Raw genomic sequence first — 15,994 nt, 5'->3', positions numbered from 1 at the left:
AAATACTTCGTAGATTATGCATAACTCTTCAGAAATAGTTGCATAAAAGATTCTATGATTATCCATCTCACCTAGTCTTGCTTTACGCTTTAAACCAACCAATTATGCTTAATTTATAATTAAGTCAAACAATCATTTTACAATAGCAAATGGGAGAAGGCTCACCCTTATGAGCATTAAATAATAGTAAAAGATTTACTTGTCTTCATACATATATGCATACTAATCGGTACAATAAAACGTATATAATAAATTTTCTATAAATAGCAAATGGGTGAATTTATACCTTGTATGAGGATTAAATAATCTCTAGTAAAAGGTTTGACTTGTCTTTAGATGCATACTAATCGGTAACAATAAAATGTATATAATAAACATTCTATTTACTGGATGATCTTCGTTACAAAGATTGATGAATGTGGCTCCAACGCATCCTGAGATTCCTCGAAGGCGTGAGTGGATCTCCGAATGAAAAACTTAGTATTCCATGAATAATAAATTGGAAAAATAAAGTGGCGTTGACCTTAGGATGTCCTCGACGCTCCTCGATCAGAGGCACAAAGTAATCATTTCGTCCGACTTGATAGGCGGTTTTTGCGTGCAACAGCGTGTTTTCGCCTGTCCTTTTACATTCGCGGATAATTGCACCGCTCGCGGTTCATACTTAGTTTTGCTTGGTTATTTATGTGAAAAATCACAGGCTAGATTTCACCGTAATTTCCCCGGCGAAGTAGAAGATGTTTGCGCCGTTCGCCGGCGTTTTCAGTTGTCCTATTCCCCGCACGTTTCTTCTGCCCCGAGGCAACTGTAGCCATGCTAGGTGTAAATTGAGTTATTAAACTCGGCCAGTATTTTGCCCGGGCAAGAACTATTCTGTAGAAATTACTGGGAAGATTAATCTTCTTGTAGAATTCGTTTTTTGACATTCTGTGCAACTTAAAGGCCGTTCCACCACCACTGTCCTGCTAATGCTACCTGTTACCGCGGCAGCCGCGAAACCTTCTTCAAACAGATGACTGCTTACTCAACCGAGCAAGTCCACGCGAAAAACTAGAAAAATAGTATGACCGAGCGAATTCTTTCTATAATTGTTTGCTTCTTGGTTTCACCCAGTCGGGGATGCTGTTTCTTCGGCCCCGCGAATATGGAAGAGAACGGCTCAATACGAACCGGTGCGATAGCGGGACAAAACTATTTCAACATTATTTTAAGATTTAAAGCTATAGTAAAGTAGGCTATTGGATTCATCTTGACGTTAGCTACAATAATACGTAATAAAATGTAAACTATTATGGAGGTTTAAAAGGTTAATGAATAGACAGCGCATCTTTATTCAAAATAAAAATTCTCTACCCGAATTGCAACAAACTTGAATTATATAGAAATTCAATTTCTTTCTTGATATATCTAATAGGTTGAGAATAATATAATAATGTGTTAAAATTCTTCTAATATTTTTGCTGTCCTAAATTGCACGTATCCATTTTTATCATAAATGCATAAAATCCGCTGTCCATTAATGGAATATAATGTGGACGAATAAAATTTGCAAATGCACCTTCAACAGTGGAAGATAACAGTACATATTTTCTAAATAACATTGTTAGATACAGTACAACGCAATTAAAAAGAATTTGAGAGCCATAATACAGGACCACAAGAGTAAATGAAGTGACCTACATTTTTAATAATTCAATAATTTTTATATTTCCTGGCGAAATGGACATTCCACTTGCGCCAGATCATTATCAGAATTGAATTTTGTGTAGCTAGATCGTGGAAATAGCCCAGTGTGCGGTGCCTTCGATATAATTTACAGCTCAATCAACATCATTAGCAACACTGCAAATAGTTCTTTTCACCGTGCTAAATTAGACACAAAGTGAAATTCATAGCCAATTAGTACCGTTAATAGCTGGAGAATTTTTCTTTCCCATGATACTAGGTGGTTCGACTTGGGCGATTGTACAAATTAGGCTACCTCTCTCTTGTGTAGACGTCAAATAAATTGTTCAGGTTAGTTTTCTCTCTCAGAGACTCTGATATATTTATTTCAATATTTAATAAATAAACTGCAGATTTTATGCATTCATGCACAAACGAAGCAGTGAAAATGTTTCAAGAATTTAACAATACTGTTGTATTATTTCCGACATGTTCAAATGATTCAGCAAAGAAATAACTGTATATGTAGCCCTGTATTTTCTAATTAACGCATACAAATTTTATTTTGCATAAAAATTATTGAGAAAAGAAACAAACGTAGCCACAGCTCTTGCATCCAGTAAATAATGCAGACAATCTTTATTTAAAAATTCGAAGTCTACCTGTAAGCGGAGACTGTAAATACTCGTATAAAATGTGGTTTTATTTCAGTCAGAAACAATTTGATGGATACGTGGGTTATGTAATAGCAAATACCGATCACGGTGGCAATATTTATTCAATCTGAAAAAGAAGACGAAGACGCTCGTGGGTAATAATAGGATGCTCGGATATTAGACGGTGATTCCGTCAATCATGATTGAACGAGACGCGTCGAAGTACATATTTTGATGACAGAGGCCACCGCGTTTGAGTTATTAGCATGGGAAATGATTCTTCGGTCTTCGCGGTCCGAAGATAATTAATGCGGCAATTACGAGCGTATCGGTCGTCCGATATCGAGCGCTAGATCAATCTGAATTAATTCGTACACGGTAAATTTGAAGGGGAATAAATTGAGACATTAAAAAAGTAGATCGACGAGGATCGGTACACGTCGCTACCGTGCTCCGAAAATTACATCGTTTTATCGGTCGCGACTAATCAGCCAGCGAAGGACTACCTGCGCGATAGCGAACGTATCCGATCGTGCTCCGCTTTAATAATATATTTTAACATAATATTAACATTTTTGCACGTATTATCGATCGTCCCGAGAGACTGTAATTTCATTTTTTGCGTCCGCGCATAATTAACGACCGCGGGGCCGCCGGGGTGAAATTGACCCTTTGATCCGACGCGACGCGACGACGCGCTAATCAATTGGCAATAAACGGCGCGGAGAGAGAGAGAGAGAGAGAGCGCGCGTGTTTTCATTTCTCCAAAAGCTGAAACGGAAGGGTGCCAAGAGTTTCGAGTGCCATGCGGGCACGGTGTTCCTCGGGCAGCTCTCGTGATCCATGGAATTCACAAACACGATTTTCACGGGCACCGGATTCCCGAGAAATGACGAACACGTGCACCCGCGTGTCACCGGACACTCCGTTTGCACGAGTAATAAAGCAATTAATCCTGGAATTACTAAGGGAATGATTTATCTTTCTTAAAACATTTTGTACAATTAATTGAATCGGTGTCCGGAAGAAGAGGTACGTTTTTTAAATTTTATAGGAGCGCAATTAGGAACTCATTTTGCTTTAACATATAATAAAACAAACCGTAAGGAAAGTCTTTCAGTCTTTTTCCAATGGAAGAAGGGCCTATGCCGTTTTCACCTGGTTTTTATTATTGCAATTCAAATTCAAAATTGCACTTCTATAAAATTTCAAAAACCTGACATACACTGGTGGAATTAATTCTGGACACTTTGAATAAAAATATTCTTTATTTCATATTTCTGCAGGAAATGTATATGCTATGCTAAATTGATACCGTAATATTTTTATTGTAATCTGTAATATTTATACTTAATATTTGCACATGATTCGGTTTGAAAATGTTTTAGAATTTTAATCTCTAAAAAATCTAGACTGTGTTGTTATTTTTGTTGTTGCAACAGGAAACGTCGCATGATGTGAAATAGCCAATCACAGGATGCGTAGGTTCGTTGTAACAACCAATCAGAAAGGCCTTAACTGTCTTTACAAACAGTAGTGAAGTGAGGACCTTAGTAAAGCTTTTAAAAGTATGAACAACGACTGAAATGGCTGCGAATACCTGGAAACGTGTTGAAATAAGTATGGCTGTAAATGGTCTTTTTACTGATTTTTTTATATAAGCGACGACACAAAATTAGAGAACAATGATTCAAATATAAAATATAAATGATTATGTATTAAATGAATGCGAAATTTAAGTAGAAAGTTAAAAGTGTCCAGAACTAATTCCAGTAGTGTAGGCCCTTCTTCCAGACACCCATTCAATAGTCACCATTTAAAACTCAAGTTTGTTAATAAAAGAATAAATGTGAAATTTTACTCGGAAAAGAGTATGTTTCTCCGGCAAAATAAAAACTTTCTGCATCAATTACAAGGTACTGGAACAAACTAAACACTTATTTTTTCCTTTAATCATTTTAATTAGTTGATGATAATATTATGTTTCAAGTCATTTTTACTCATGAGGAGTCCCTCGATTTCAAAAACTGACACAAGCCGCATCAAACTTGCGCCTAAAAGCAACGATTGCTTCAAACCATTGATAAATAAATGCATAATATATCGTGAACGCGTTTCATCTGTGATGGAGATAGTCCTTAGAATAGCAATCTCCGCAACCACACAGCAAGAATGCATTCCTGACACCACTTTTCGGAGCATTATCCATCTTCACGGGCAATCTAGTCTGGGTAAGCAGAATGATTTCGAATGAAACTCTTCCGAGATCGACGAAAAAGTAGAAAAAACATGAATCGGACTTCCCAAGTAGATAATGAGAACAGAGAATGATATTATCAGACGCGAGTCCAATCGAAAATCCAAGAGGCACTGATGGCTAAACTCGGAGATTGATGTCGTTTCGGTAAATTCTCCATCAGTCAAGAAGCAAAGTCAGATGCAGAAGCAGAGCCACAAAGCAGGAAGAGTAGTCTCGGTGAAGCAGGATTCGCTTGAAAAATCTTTAAAAGAGTGAATCCTGGGGACCCGTAGTTCTGCACGGTTAGAAAGAACGTAGAATTGCGGTGGTTTATAGGCGGTGTGCCCCCAGGTATATTATAATGTGGTCAGCGTCCTCGTCCTCCATGTCTTCCTCCGTCCTTCGCTCCTTGTCCCGTTGGCTGCCGGTCCTCTTTTTCTCCTTCGTGGGGTGCGCCGACAATGTGACATGCAATATGGTAATCACCGTGGAACGCTTCGGGGCCCTATGTGGATGCTGAACGTCGTCGTAGCGCAACCTCTGAATAGACTTCCCGGGGTATCACGGGAAAGGAAGCACGACAGGCCAACGACATACGTCCCCTTTCCCTTGTTCGCCTCTCCCTGGGCTGCTCTCTGTGGCTGCGGTACGTGGCGCACGTGGCACATGAATCATTGGTCATTTTTCCAGGTGGCCACCAATTGTTTTCCTTTTGCGGGAATTCGTACTGCCTGGCCGCTCATTATCAGATAGTGCTAGATGTTTATGGAAATTCACGATGGATAAATTTCTCCTAAGAATTTCCACGCGGACCGCGGCAAACCCGTTTAATCCTTATTTCAATATCCCACATTTTTCGGACGTTCTCTAACATTATACTCCATAATCTACAGCAATTCCGGTACTTATCGACAAGAGCTTCATCGATACGAACACTTCATTCCACTGAAAATAAACATAATATGTGAACTGCGGATTTTTTGCATTTATTACAAAAATTATTTCATGAAGTACAAAGTAGTTGGAGAGTTAGAGGAATGGAACGATACCGTTACATTATTTTCAACCTATTAACATGATTAAGAGAAGAGTAAATTTCACAATTCTGACGATTCTCATTTCGCATAAAAATCCTCCATGAAAGGATTAATATTTCCAACTATTACATTTGAAAGATAGAATAAATTCTCGAGTTACCCTGTTACCAATTTAAGAAGTTTCAAGAGACAGATAGCAAAGAGTACAAGGAGTTCTGAATAATTTACAAGTTTTTCGCTAACCGCAGCTGCCAATAACGTGTTCGGTTAGGCAACGAACGGATCAGATCACTGCCAGGTCTGGGCTAGGTCTAGAGTTAGCTCCAGAGCTAGTGATTTGTTAGCTCCTTCGCCAATCCCCGTGCACAAGATGTAGGGATTACTCTCTTGCTTCGGGTCTTAATTGAGACAGCAACAAAATTGTGCTCGATCAGGAAGCCCAGATTTCTAGATTCTCGGGTCTGTCGTCATCAATCCCCGCGACGCGACTGTGGAAACGCTAGCGGCTACAAATGTCCCGTGATTCATACGCCACGTGTATCACGAACGGTGCATACGCGGTGTCGTGGTCTGCACGCGTTGTTAGCCTCTGTCTTGCTTTCCGCGACTTTCCAGGAACACCTTCCATTGTTAAGGAAGGCTGCTAGATCCCGGATACGCGATTGCTGGTTTTACGAGCGAATCGAAAAGAAGTCCGCCATACGAATCCGGAGACTTCCTTTCAATTTCACGCACGATTGCGCTGCAAAATGACGTATGACAATAGTCCCTTAATACATTGTACATGGTGAGCTAGTCATTCTTACGTTTCAATATCGCGGAAAGCAGCATCATCTGCTTATCTACTTTATAGTATTGCAATTAGAATGGATTAGTCGACTAACCTAATTGGTCAACTAGGTCTTCCCTGGAATGTTAACAACTGATTCTGTGTTTATCTGGATGTTGTAGATGGAGCGAAGGCAAAATCAGAATTACGAGAGCGACGAGGCGAGCGTATGGCAAAGCGATGCACGCGTCTTGCATTTTTGCTTGCAGATGATAAAGCGATCTTGTCGCTGCAGCTGCGTAATTGCTATAAAAATTCGAGACCGACGTTTACCAATGTCTCGCGGAGTTGTTTGTATGAAAGACTGTCACGAGACGAATCGCCTCCGAGATCTTGCGCCATTAAGCGCAACGGTGTATTTGCTTCATCCAACAGTACGACATTTAGATCGAAAGTCCATCGAGCGATCGTCCGCGCCGTTGAGATTAATTCGACTCATTACCAATGAGTAATAACTATTATTATCTGCGCGTTCGGAGCACCCGCTTGCTCATCACGAATTCCTAGCAATAAACGTAATACCGCGGAACGGGCAGCGAGGGCAGTTTTTGCGAAATCGAATCGAACGCTTGCTTTCACGATAATCCATCGATCGGGATCGTCCGATCGAGAGCATGCGTCATTTCGATGAAAAATATCGGGTTTACAGATGTACTGTGAATAATTGCACGAGAACCAAGGCATTTCATAATACCGATACTTACACCAGCTATTCACAAATCGGTTGAGAAACTTCTGAGTGGTGTTACAGTTTTCTGGAGAATCACTTGATCGACGCTGAATATATTCCCATTTCAAATAAATTTAACTAGCAATTAGTAGAGACTGCGGATTTTATGCATTTATGAGAAAAAGGGGTACGTACAATTTAAAACAGTGGAGGTATTAAAAAGATTTAAGTCCACCAGTATATTAGTTTCATCTTAATAAGATAATTAAAAGAAGGAAGACATTTTTCTTCGGCTCCTGTGTCTTGCAATCAATGCAAACATTTTTTATTTTGCATCAAGAGATCCGCAGTCTAGTATGTAATAACAAATCTTTGCATTATTTTCAACTCGTTAAAATGATTCAAAAGAGAACCCTATGTAGATCTTATACCTTGCAAATATAATTCAAATAATTTCTATTTTGCATAAAAATCTGCGTTTAATTAGATTAGTCATATCTTTGTACTATTGAAGCATCTGCTTTCGCCTCTTACATCTTCGTCTTCTGTATCAAGCCGTTGATACAGCTAACCGTCGATCGACTCGTACCTTCGCGAGCTTCGCGATCTTACGACAATCCTTTTCACTCATTCTCTTTTTACTTCTGTTGTATATTCTATTTATTTGTTACAATATATCTCAGCTTTGTTACACTTTCCTGTCAATTCTCTCATTCACCCTTCTTCGTTCGTTTTATCCTTCTACCTCTTAGATTCCTTCGAGACTCATCTTGTCTCATTCGTCTTTAGTTTGCACAGAGGGCTACCTGTATTTAGGAACATTGATATATTATTTCCATCCTATCTAGCTCCTGTTTCATACAGTTCAAGCGGCAGGTTAAATTTCGCTTGAACATCCTCAGTCTGCTACTCTTTCGACACACCTGCATTACACCGAGTCGGAAATTGATCGTTCGGTCAAAAGAACATCTCGTCAAGGAACTGCAGGGTGTCCGTGGCTGGCAACTAAAAATCATCGACGTGGGTCGACGGTGTAGGCGGCTGGCTACCGCAGAAGCCCCATAGGGTCTGCGGGAGCGCGTAAGTCATTCAGGAGCAGTCGGAATAGCAGAGCGCGGGGGTCAGGAGCACTTAAGGGAGCGTGACTGCGGATGAATTTATAATGATCCCTCGACGTGGTACAGGAGGCATCGCTTCCGCAGAAATTCATGAGAGATAATCCGCCGGCGGACAGAACGCAACAAGATCGGCTGCGAAAGGGTAGGAGAGGTCATGGTGTGGAGTCTGTAGCCGTAGAAACAACTTCGAAATCATCGAATCGGGGCCCGATTCCTGGGTCGTGGTGGTCTCGGACACGGTCACGGAAGAGGATCTGCAGAAATTCTTCTGTGTCGATCGAATCGCGGGAATCATCGGACCGTTACACAACGAGAGACAACAGGCCACGGTGCTGCGCTGCGCTGCGCGGTGCGGCGCGGCGTCCCGAGGAATGCGATCGAAGATGAATTTATAATGACCGCCGCGTAGACTCGGCTAAACCATCGGTGGTTTATTCTAGCGGAAAGAAAATGGTTCCCGGGGAGGATGTATCGAGAGACGATCTCTCTCTCCCGTCGCCTGCGATCACCCCCGCGTATCCTCTCCCGTTGGCTACTACTTGGGCCGGCTTCGAACTCTGGTTTAAGCCCCGACGATCAGATCCATACAAATGCAATCACGACGTCGCGGGAGATGAGGACTCGATGCACCGGGCCCCCGGACCCGCTGACTGATCGTGCACATTTTTGAGCGACTCTCTCGCACACAGCGAGATCCAATCGCGTATTAATGTCGACACGACCGGGACACCTGCGGATATATTCGCCCCGAAGGATGCACCGGCTTGCCCCGCGCAGCCCCGATTATCCATGCAGAGCCCTTTACGTATGCACGAGAGAGGAGAGGCCGAGGAGAGGACGCAGCGAGAGCACACGCGATCAAAGCAAGCCCGAACCAGCCCGCTTTCGATCTACCGACGCAAACCGTGCCACCTATCGAACCGGGCTATCGTGTTCCTACCATTCGAAAGACATATGGGCTCGCTATTCAATGCCCCGAGAGCCGAATGATCAAGGAATACACGGACGATGCACCGGGATCGATTGTCTGCGTCTGCGTCAAAACGCTCTGCCCGAAATCCTCCGATGCACCGATTACAGCTATGACTAGTGCTACTGTTGTCGATATAATACCAATATTTTGATATATAAATACAGGCAAAAGGCAAAAGATGTCGAAGTAAAGTGTAAGGTGTAATTTATAATTACAGTGAATGGTTAAATTTAATATAAACTGTTGCAGCGTTTTGAGACCTCCAAGCAACCAGAGGGCTTTCTTCAAGGTCTACAATGTTGAATTACCATGTAAATCCTGTTGATAAGTGGTTAGTTTTCCTGTAAATTTTCCTGTAAATAAATGAAATTGTGCAGTCGCTCGTCAACCCGGTGAAAGAGAGACTGAAAGGGGTATTAATGCGTAGACACTGTGACTCAATCTAATCAACATGATCAGTTTTGAAATAACATGGCATTTTGTTCTCTTACTAACGTAATCGATAAAATAATAAAATCATGTCTTTCTCGGTCGACGTATTTATCGCATCGTTCCTCGGCGCGGCGAAATGTGAAGGTCTCGGATGCTGTAAAATATATCTGATCGCTTTTGACTGACAGGGAGAAGGAGCGGAGCATTATAAATGCAAATTATGTTATGATCGCAGCGTGACAATTATCTGGGATGCTTGCAGTCTACTCCTTACCACGGGAATCAAAGATATCAAAACTATTACGGCAACAAAAAGTCAAACGCTCGAACAAGGAGTTCAGGTTGAAATTGAAAGCTAAATACTTCTACATCCCAAAGGGTTAATTATGTGAAGCACAATCTCTTTTCCCGTTGCAGAATAATTTCTGAAGGGCAACAACGAAGACAAAGAAATTAATGATCGCAATCGCCCCAGCTGGAATCCTCGTTAAATCTTAACTGCGTTATGCAAACTCGTAGATATCGATCACCTTCAATCAGCAGCTTTCACAATACAAAGTGAAGTTATTAAAGAATAATATATTATCTGATCCCTCGAGAAAAAGGCTGCAGAACTCTCGACGGTATCCGCCTTTTGCAATTTTCTGGCTGAGATAATGGCCAGTTCCATTCGATTTGCGTAGCGGTCTATCGCGGTCATCGACGATCACGATACTCGTGTCTTTGCGCATAAATCAGAGGCTGATTAATCTTGACCGACGTCGACGAGGGGCACAAACGTTTCCCCGATTAATCAGCCGCTTGACAAATCATTTATTTTCAAATCCGCGCAGTTCGATCCCGCCGAGCCGCTACAAAACGAGACAATTCGAACATGGACGCCTACCCGGCTGCGTAACTCTCGACAGCCTCGTGATTTTCAAACAAAAATGTGTTCGCACGCTCATCGAACACTGAGAAACACACTCTGGTAAGTCTTCCATCAATACGTCAACTCCTTTCGCTTTTTCAACTTCTCAAACATCCGAACTAGTGAAACTGGTAACAATGTTCTTTGACGAACGCCGTTTATTAAGTACCGAAAATTTGTTAATGAAAATTCGTTATGAACTGTTCTGATATTTTTCTAATAATTTCGAGATCATTGTAGCAAGCTATGTTATTCGAAGAAGAAAATTCGTAGTGAAATCGTTAATGTATGCAAGACGTTCGCTCTCGAAATTATTAGAAAAATATCAAAACAGTTCATAACGAATTTTAATAACGAATGTCCCATTAATATTCGATAGTTCCCATTGTGTTTAATTAAATTACGTTTATGAACTGCGCCAACTCTGTCAGATACCAGAGGAGCAGTCCAAAGAATTATCTGATTCGCAGTGAACTAAGTTTTCGCGTTTCGATGGATGGTCGAAGGCTCGCTCGTCGAAGAATGCGGTTGAAACCCGATTCGCGGCGTTCATTACCGCTGTCAACCGCGCTACTGTTCTCCGGGACAGAACAGATATAGACATTAAAGCGGTAAGTATAGGCATTAGAAATAAGTCGTCGTGCTCGCAGCCAGCGGAAGATTATAGAGTTGCGCGTGCAATAAAATAGCATCGCGCGCGCGATGGACACGCATGGGCTTTCACGTGTGCGCAAGGCTTCCAGGTCATCGGTCGAGAGGGGCCCGACGACGACGACGACGGAAATCTCTGTCGAGAGGTCCTCGAGGAAACGCAATCCTTCTTCGAGAATGAACGACCGGCCAGAGAAACGCAATAACCAGCTGCCAGATGGACGTTACTGTTCATCATTCTGGAAAACGAATAGCGTTCTTTCGTTTCCTCCACGAACCACCATTTTTACGGCTCCGTAGACCTTCCGCTTTTTTCCCATCCCGTAGCATACAAAACTCTTCGACATCGTTCACTGTACTCAATAAACCGCAAAAACCCGTAAAGCGAATTACCCTTTCACGCGTGACACCTCAGGGAAATCGCCTTTTATCTCTTTCTAGGCATTATACGGCAAACCGAAAAAATTTTAAAGGTTCCTTGACAATAGCCGCGAGAATACTTCGCCACTACAAAAATCTGAACAATGTCGGTGCTTTAAAAATATAAAACGTGGCTGCTAACACGTTCCGTACCATTATCGCGCACACACACAAACACACGTGACATTCACGATCTCGTGGTTTATTCGAGACTAATCGAATTCATTTTATACATTTTATGCACGCAGACTGATATATTATATTCTTTTGTAATAATAAGAAGATTAAATTTATTCAGATTATACTTGATAATTTTTGTATCTATTTGATGAAGGTAAAGGAATTGGAAATGTTTGTTCGAAGTGGCTATTGATCGAGATTTTTCGGAGACATGTTAAGCGACACGTGATCGTTATTTCGGCACGGTTTTTGTAATACTTGTCATTGCGAAATGACGTAGCTGTGCGCGATTGTACCGGCCAACACCTTCGCAGATAATCACTTGAGTGTTCCGTGGATTGCACGGTAAATTCGTGTAGGCTGCGACTCTGGGAGTCGAACCACGGAGTTCCAAAGGTGTGGATCACTCCACCAGGTGTGGAGAATGGCACGCCTTGATGGCAATTACATCGGCAAATAAACCACGAGGTGAATATACTGTGAAGCAGGCTGCGGGTTGCGCGTCGAATAGCCTATCGCGCAAAGATAATTCTATTCCGGGAATGAAATTCCCATTGACAGAGCCGGGAGAAAAGAAAGGACGTGTCAAATTATCAGCTAATCAATTTTTATCGTCGCATCATGTAAAACGGACATGTTCACCTTCCTTTGCTCCACGCGTTCGCGAAGCTCTTGTCAATTTTACATTTACAGTAAACCTTCGGGCATTGTTCCTCTTCGAACAATTGTCCGTAGTCCGTCGGCATTCACACGCAAATAAGAAACGCGCCGCTGCACAGCTGGCGAAAATGCCAATCTAGCGGGTCAAAATTATTTCAGCATTATTTTAAGATTTGAAGCTGCAGATCATTGGATTTGTCTTGACGTTAGTTACAATAATACGAAATAAAGAATACGTAGTGGCATTTGAATAATTAGGGGGGGATAATGTTTTATTATAGACGATTCAATATCAATTAACTTTTGTTCGAAACATTTTTTGCCAGATTATTGGAAATGCCCGGTTAAAGATAAATACCTACATCGAAATTCCCTGACGAAGTCACAAGATATTTCCGTTATCAGATAAGCGAAACACCCTGTATAATTGGCAATGCTTAGGACCGTTCACAGCTCTAATTAATAATTTCTAAAAATGTACTTTTGATGATATCTCGTGTAGACACATCAGTCTTTCCGATATCCTCAATGAAACAGCTACTCATTTAATTTAATTGCCTCAAATTGAGTACTTAAATGACAATTTGGATACATAATACAGGACCACAAGAGTAAACGAAGTGAACTACATTTTTAGATAATATTAATATATCATTGTAGATTGTGTGTGTGTATTGTGCAATAATTTTCATATTTTCCGGCATAATGGACATTCAACTATCGAATTTTAATGGCATTTCGTACATCTGAATCATGATCAAAATTGAATTTTCACAAGCTAGATTTTCACAAGCACGAACTTCCGGTCTAATCTTTATCGCGGCTATTAAAGCAATTGGAGTCGCGTTTCGCAATTACAGCCGCTGGAAAATAATAACTCTAACGCGGCGAAATTGCTTCCTATTTCTCATCAAAGTCGTGCGAGGAGGAGCAAAGAAAGATTCGAAACGAGCGAGCGCAATTTTCCCGTCAATCTCTCGGTTGCTTGTTCGCTCTCGAACGGAATGCAATCGTATCGCTGTCGCTGGGAATGTTCTGTCCGCGACTGTGCAAATATCGCACGACTTGCAACAATGTGGGGAAGCCCAAGGGGCAGTATCATTTGCATTCGCTGCTCTAGAATTCATTTCCGTTCACGATACCAGGGGAATTGCTGCTATTTGTTGATGGGTAAGTCACGGAGCAACGTTGCATTGCTTGCAACCGCTTTATTTGCGTCCATAGAAATCACGTGTCAGATACGAAGCAACCCAGTTGATCATAGAGAGGCGAACGTAACGAATGGTACACCTACTTTGTGCCTGGTTGCGTATCACCGAGGCAAATAATACCTTCGAACAATGCTTTTCGATTCGAGCTCAATATTCCGCTGACCTTTATCATAGTAACGGGGATAAAAGCTAATATACATGCACGATGGGTGATCAAATTATTAGAGCCGCAATACGCACGGTTCATTTTTCAACAAACTGATGGATAATGTCTACATACATTGCTGCGGAACGTGCACTTGTAATTTGCAAACAGCAATATTTCATAGAAACATGACAGGAACTAGACCTTCGCATAAAAATGTTTTGTTCTAATATCAAATCGTTAACATACATGACTCACTCACTATGACCTCGAAATTATTAAAAAAATATCAGAACACTCCTTGAATGCACTCCTTGAATGCACTCCTTGACAAAGCAAACCTTCGATGATCTATCGAAACTCGAATGCTCAACTATAAATCTCGAACTGACTGCTTCTTTGGATTGTTCCTCTAGACTCTGGCAGAATTGACGCAGTTAATAAGCGTTATATATTTAATAAAATATAATTAAAAATAATAGATACTAAGGGAACAATAAATGCGAACACACATTTCGAAGATGAAGGATTACATTAGGGAGGAAGTAAAGATAAAGATGGTACCACTGTATTAATATCAATCTTTTTCGACACGATCAAATAAAAATAGCAACTTGCAACATTGCTGCGAAGAAACTGAACTTACTTTTCGAAACGATATTGAAACCAACAGATGCTATTACGAACCAGATATTGAAGTACTCAGAGCCCACCAAAATGGTACCACTGTAACAATATCAATGTTTCTCGATGCAACGAAACAAAAATATTGCAACAGGCAACATTACAGCGAAGAATCGCCATTTCTTTTTTAGAATGACCTCGGAACGAACAGCTAGGTGTTTTCAGTACGTGTTCGAACTCGATCTGCAGGCGTATGTTTACCGAACAATTTTCGATGCTCGTTTCACGCTGAAATTGCGCGCAAAAGATTTAAAAAAAGAGGCTGGCAGTCCCGCGGCGCGGTGTGGACTCCTTGGGTGTATTTCGCGGTTCGCTTTTGCGTAGCCAGGCTTGAAATTTATCGCATGACTGAGCACCGACGGGTTGCAGTGGTTGATATTTCTCTTATTCGTATGCATTGTGCTTAACGAAGCTGGCTCCGCGATATGTCCGGCAATGCCGGTTGATTGAAGTGACTTACGAACTTCCAGATGACCGGTTGCACTTGGGATATGTGCTACGGGATACGCTACTATTCTTTGGATTTACGACGTGCGAATACAAGCGGTCTCGCCGCGCGGCGTCGTTGCGACATTTATGCGGTTGCATATTCTAGATCTTAGATCCCTGCGGTATTGCGGTTCACAATTTGAATAACACGTTTACCATTTTTCCCGCTTCCCGATCCGATCCAACCGGAAAACGAACATTCGTTTCTCCTCAAATTATTTTCCGCTACTCAGGAATTCCCGTGGAAAATCAAACGGGAAGCACCACTGAATTCGTTTGCATTGACAATGTTGGGCGCGATAACCACGAGACAAAAGTAGTTTGTGAACATTTACTTCAAGGAAACTTATTATTGAATTTATCAATTTCGAATATTTTGGTTCCCAACTATGTCGATGCCCAACTCTGTCGATCGGTTGCTTGCGAAAAAGGCTAAAAGAAACCGGAAACGCCGCGGCCGCGTTGTTTTCCCCGCATCCCCGATAAAATTCCCGCTATCCGTTTTTTGTTATCTGGCACGTATCGGTTGCGGCCGCAATTTCGTAAATATTTTATGGGAGCCAGCAACTTTTCTCGGAACAACGAAACCGTGTGTTTGTCTATTTATCTGCTTGGTGTTTGCGCGCCCGCATTCGGCTCCGCCGCACACAGAAAACGCGCTTACAGTGTGCGAACGTGTTCCCGGCAGCCGACGGCATTACGAACGAAGGTGCATTGCAACACCCAGGTGTTTTGCAACGCGGCTCGATAGTCGATACCGCCGTTTGCGCTCTTATCGGGGTGTCTAAAATCGTATATAGGAGCGCATTCAGGGGCCGTGTAAACACGCGTCAGTTACCTCGGGATTCCGCCTCCAGACTGCGTAAAAATGTCGAGGTCGGAAAATACGGTACCATGTGTGCGCACACGGTATTCCGCGATATTCTTCGCACGGCGTTCTTCCTTACAACCACAGAATTATTTTCGGAAGTATCGCAAGATAAAACGTACCAACTTTTAGGTCACTTTGGTACTTTTTTTAGTTT

At 41.7% G+C, this 15,994-nt stretch overlaps 1 protein-coding gene across 2 annotated transcripts in view; it reads right to left on the bottom strand.

Annotated features, from left to right (window-relative positions):
- Nucleotides 1-15,994, bottom strand: part of Mesr6 (misexpression suppressor of ras 6) — a 764,580-nt gene that overhangs the window by 317,857 nt on the left and 430,729 nt on the right. The gene's annotated exons all lie outside the window — the stretch shown is intronic.

The sequence above is a fragment of the Lasioglossum baleicum genome, chromosome 5 (genome assembly GCF_051020765.1).
Source record: "Lasioglossum baleicum chromosome 5, iyLasBale1, whole genome shotgun sequence".
NCBI lineage: Eukaryota > Metazoa > Arthropoda > Insecta > Hymenoptera > Halictidae > Lasioglossum > Lasioglossum baleicum.
The sequence above is the reverse complement of the archived record's forward strand: the minus strand, read 5'-3'. Positions and strand labels throughout refer to the sequence as shown.